Below are 6,000 nucleotides of genomic sequence, written 5' to 3'. Positions count from 1 at the left end.
GGGGTTGGCGATGCGCCTAGATTGGTTTGTGATGAACGTGATTGTTGTTTTTCTCAATAACCCTAGTTACATATTTATAGTCCGTAGACTTTCTAACGTGGGAATAATCCCAACCGTGCACGAGCCAAATTCTACCTAACCGACACGTATCCTACTATATTTACAGATACACGGGCAAACTAGCCCAAACTTTCTTGTACAAGGCCGCTTCATGTATATCTTCCATGTATATTCTTCAAGCCCAATCTTGATCGCGGCCCACCTCTGATCCGGTCAAATTCTGGTGATAACACATGCCCCCCCTGGTTTTGGAATTGATAATTCCAAAATCACTCTGCTTTTTCTTCGTCGGGTCATGTCGTGGCAGGGCAAAACCGTCGCAGTATCCTTCATCATGATGCCTTGCCTTCTCAACTTCTCCGCGTGATTTGACCGTTGTTTTTTTTTCTTTTTGGGTACCACCTCCTCGGAAACTGCTGTGGCATTGAATCTCCACTATATCCCCTTTTATTTAACCACGCCGAACAGTTCGCCTCTTCATCCTCTTGCTCTGTTCTAGCCATCGGCACCCAAAAAATTCCCCATCTCCTGAGCCATGTCTTCCTCTTCTTCCTCCTCCGCCTCGTCGGATCTTTCTTCCCAGTCCTTCTCCTCTTCGTCCTCCTCCACCTCGTCAGATCTCTTCTCCGATTCTTCCTCATCTCGTGAGCCGACGCCGGAGTGGGGCTCGCTGGCAGCGCACGACATCCTCGCCGCATCGGAGTGGGACAACGAGGACCACGAGCCCTACGTCTGGTCCGAGGACGACAAGTCCTTGACCAGTGGCGACGACGACCTTCAGTTCCTCGCCGATGGGGAGCTGGAAGCGACGAGCGAGGACGACTCGTTCTCTTGGGACGGCTACACTTCCTCCGAGGAGGAGGAAGAAGAAGACGACAACGACTCCCTCGAGGACTATCCGCCGGCGAAGCGCTTCCGCGCCGGATCGGATGATGACGACGACGACGACGATGACGAGGAGGAGGCTCCCATAGAGGGTTATGGGAGCAGCGACGAGGAGCTCGCCGGCAGCAGCGCCGACGAGAGCTCCGACGACGAGGGCAGCAACGGCCCGTAGAGTAGGGTCTACTAGTATAGGTCTAGTAGTAGTAGCAGATTGGTCAATAGACCTTTCTTTTGTTCTTCCTCCCTTGAGCAATCGGCTCTTTCTTTGTAAGAAATCCTCTTATTAATGAAGAAAATATTCCCCTATTAATTTTTGCTCTCTTGCCAATTTTGCCGATTGTCAAACGAAGTCGCTGCACAAAGAGCCGATGGCAGGGCATCGGCTTGCATAATAAACACGATTTAAGGCCAAACCGGTTGCCTATTCATGCAGTCAAACAGATCTTATCCGTGTCTACGCCATTCTCCGATCTCAAACGCGCAGATTCAACTCCTCACCAGATTCAATGGGAAAATCATCTCAAAAGCTATGGATTCTGGCTTGAAACTGACCTGTTAACCTGCTCAATTGAGCTTGTTCTGTCGAGAGTCGATGGCTATGCATCGGCTTCCTCATTATTCTAAAGTCGATGTCCGTGCATCGGCTGTACTGGTATCCATATTTCTCAAGTTGATGTCTGCGCATCGGCTGTGATTTGTATATAAATTTTTTTTTACTGGCCGATTTTATGAATCGGCCCCCATGTTTCACTTCCCATCATCCCACATGCTTGGGAAATATTTCTTGAGGTGCTGACCATTGACAGCTGCTGGGAACTTAGCGCCGTCCAGCTGCTCCAGCATGTATGCATTACCCATCAAAACCTGGACGACTTTGTATGGACCGTGCCAATTAGGAGACCATTTGCCATATGCTTTATCCTTGGTTTCTAATGGCAATACTGCTTCCCATACTAGATCACCAACTTGGAACTCCTTTGGTCTCACCTTCTTATTGTATGCACGAGCGACCCTGGCTTTGTTCTCTTTAATCTTCTCCAACGACCAAAGTCTCAGTTCCGTTGCATCCTCAATAGTATCACTCATCAGAGCTGCATATTCTTCAGCTGTCAGGTCATTCTGAAACGTGACACGTCTCGATCCAGCCGTAATTTCCCAAGGCAATACGGCTTCCTGCCCATAGACGAGCTGGTATGGCGAAGTTTTTATAGCTCCATGGCATGACATGCGATAGGCCCACAAAGCTTCTGACAATGTTTCATGCCAAACCCTAGGGTTCTCGTCAATTTTCCTCTTAATCAGCTTGATCAGGCTCTGATTGGACGCTTCAGCTTGCCCGTTGGCTTGAGCATAGTATGACGATGATCGAATCAGCTTAATTCCCATCTCATCACAGAATTTTCTGAATTCTTTAGAGATGAAGACCGAACCTCCATCGGTCATGATGGTTTGAGGAATCCCGAACCTATGAATGACGTGTTCTTTCACAAATTTGATAACATCTTCTGATTTTACCTTCTTCATAGGGACGGCCTCCACCCATTTGGTGAAGTAATCTGTAATGGCCAGGATCCACTCGTGGCCTTTGCTCGACGCAGGATGGATTTTGCCGATCATATCCATGCCCCAACCTCGGAATGGCCAAGGCTTGATGATGGGATTCATTGCTGATGCGGGTACCATCTGAATCTTCCCGAACATCTGACACGCTTGGCATCCCTTGTAGTACTTGAAGCAATCCTCAAGCATGGTGGGTCAATAAAACCCTGATCGCCTAATCAGCCATTTCATCTTATGAGCCGATTGGTGAGTTCCACAGGCGCCTTCATGCACCTCATGTAAGAGCCGATTAGACTCAGTTGGTCCCAGGCACTTGAGCAGTAACCCTTCCAACGTCCTGTAGAACATGTCATCTCCTATAAGGACATATTTCATGGCCTTGTATCTTATCCGTTTAGGTGCCCCCCGAGCCGAATCCTTCAAATAATTGAAGATATCGGCTCTCCAGTCATCCTGTTCTAGGAACTGCACCTGAACTTCTGACCCGTCTGGTATGTCCCTATAGCCTGACGCCATCTGTGCGAGATCGTTGGCCTCGGTATTTTGAGATCTTGGGATCCAATTGAAGTTGATGTACCGAAATTTCGTCATCAGCTCGCGACATTCCATCCAATATGGGAAGAGTGACTCACTCTCGCACTTGTACTCATCCGTGAGCTGGGAGATCACCAACTTCGAGTCTCCAAAAAGTTCCACCGCTTCTGCCCCGGCTTCCAAAAGCAACTCCATTCCCCTGCGTACTGCCTCATACTCAGCGACATTGTTAGTGCAAGGGGTAGATAGCCTGAGGGAGAAGGAGTAATTTGCCCCCCTAGGCGACACGAGCAAAATGCCGATGCCACAACCATCGTCACAAGCCGATCCATCGAAGAACATAGCCCATGCACGTACAGATAGTGCTGCTATATTAGTATTAATCCGCTCAGCTATGAGATCGGCCAACGCTTGTCCCTTGACTGCTTTCGCAGGCTGATACCGGAGATCGAATTCCGATAACGCAAACATCCACTTACCAAGTTGGCCTTTCAAAACAGGAGCCGACAGCATGTGCTTGACAACGTCTGACTTGCATATGACGACGATCTCTGCCATCAACAGGATATGACGAAACTTGGTGCAGGTGAAGAATAGGCAGAGGCATAACTTCTCGACCTCAGGATACCTTGTCTCTGCATCCAACATCCTTCTGCTGAGGTAGAAAACGACCTTTTCGATACCCTCGTAGAGTTGCACCACCACTGAAGCAATGGACGTGTCAGCTACTGATAAGTAGATATAGAACGGCCTGTCTTGCTGAGGTGGAACTAGCACAGGCGGCGTTGTCAGATACCGCTTAATCTCGTCAAACGCCTGCTGCTGTTCTGCCCCCCAGTGAAACTCGTCATCAGATTTAATCTTCACCAACGCCATGAGTGGCTCAATTCGTCCTGACAGGTTAGAGATGAATCGTCGGACGGAGTTGATCTTGCCGATAAGACGTTGGAGCTCCTTCTTCGTGGTAGGTGGCTGCATGGTACGTACTGCTTCCTGACTTTTCAGGCCGATCTCAATTCCTCGTTCATGAACCAGAAAACCTAGGAACTGACCGGCCGTTACACCAAAGGCACACTTCTTTGGTTCATTCTCAGTCCGAACTTCCGAGTTCGGTCTAGGATGCGTCGCAAATCATCCAGGTGTCCTTCCATGGAGACAGACTTGACCACCACGTCATCGATATAGATTTCCACCAACTTGCCGATCAGATCATGAAAAATATAATTCATGGCTCGTTGGTACGTTGCACCGGCATTCTTCAGCCCAAAATTCATGACCACATATTCAAACAAGCCCACCGATCCTAGTACTCTAAATGCAGTCTTGCGTATATATTCTGGGGCCATGAAGATTTGGTTGTAGCCGGCATTGCCATCCATGAAGCTCAACACCTTGTGGCCAGCAGCTGCATTGATCAACGTTTCTGCCACAGGCATGGGATATTCATCCTTAGGAGTGGCTCTGTTGAGATCTCGGAAATCTATGGCCACGCGCCATCGGCCGTCCTTTTTCTCTACAGGTACGATACTGGAGATCCATTCAGCATACCTGCATGGCCTGATGAACCCGGCGGCCAACATTTTCTCGATCTCTTTCTTGACTTCTTCCAGAATTTCGGCCTTCATCTGGCGTGCTCGTTGTTGGAATGGCCGAAATCCCTTCTTGAGCGGGAGCCGATGCTCAATGATGCTCCCGTCTAACCCAGGCATCTCTGTGTAATCCCATGCAAAGCAATCTGGGTACTCTTTTAACAGAGCTATCATCTGGCTCCTGAGATGTGGATCTAGCTTTTTGCTGATGAAAGTTGGTCGTAGCTTATCCCCAGGACCAATGTCGACTTCTTCTAGCTCATCAGCCGATGTAAACCCATACCCTAGCTTCCCGTCACCTGTTAGATCGACACTGAACACAGGGAAAACGTGTGGTAAGGATAATATGGGCCGATTGCTGGAATCGGCCCCCATTTTGATTGCATTGCTCAATGAAGGTTCACATCGTGTTCGTGCCTTACTATGACTACGTGACATGCTTGAGACAAGATCATCACTTTTTATTTTTTGGGGCCGATCATAAGGATCGGCCTTGCCACGTACGTCCATAGCTTTTGCTCTTGCTACACGGTCAGGCCGGTGGATAAGACCAGCCTCACCCCGTTTTTTGTCACGTCGATGCGCTCGCAGTCGTCCAAAGTGATGCCTGAGAGTGGCTCTTGGCCTGCCGTCTCCCAAACGTTCATGCCAGCCGTTGAAATCTCGGCTGAGTCATCTGCGTGGACGACCTCTACTTCATCTCCATCCCACTGAATTAGACATTGGTGCATCGTGGATGGAATGCAACAGTTGGCATGGATCCAATCTCTCCCTAGTTGGACAGCATAGGTGCTCTTGCTATCGACGATGAAGAATGTCGTAGGGATGGTTTTCCTCCCTACGGTCAGATCCACGTTCAGAACACCTTGTGCTTCAGATGCTTGGCCGTTGAAATCGCTCAGTGTAACGTTGGTCCTGATCAGATCCGAGCTAGAGCGTCCCAACCGACGTAGCATGGAGTATGGCATGATGTTGACTGCCACTCCGGTGTCCACCAGCATCTTGTTGACAGGTGATACGTCTCCGACGTATCGATAATTTCTTATGTTCCATGCCACATTATTGATGTTATCTACATGTTTTATGCACACTTTATGTCATATTCGTGCATTTTCTGGAACTAACCTATTAACAAGATGCCGAAGTGCCGATTCTTTGTTTTCTGCTGTTTTTGGTTTCAGAAATCCTAGTAACGAAATATTCTCGGAATTGGACGAAATCAACGCCCAGGGTCCTATTTTGCCACGAAGCTTCCAGAAGTCCGAAGAAGAGACGAAGAGGGGCCACGAGGGGGCCACACCCTAGGGCGGCGCACCCCCCCCCCCTTGGCCACGCGGCCCTGTGGTGTGGGGCCCTCGTGCCGCCTCCCGAC

The sequence above is a fragment of the Lolium perenne genome, chromosome 2 (assembly GCF_019359855.2).
Source record: "Lolium perenne isolate Kyuss_39 chromosome 2, Kyuss_2.0, whole genome shotgun sequence".
NCBI lineage: Eukaryota > Viridiplantae > Streptophyta > Magnoliopsida > Poales > Poaceae > Lolium > Lolium perenne.
Note: the sequence above shows the minus strand (reverse complement) of the source record.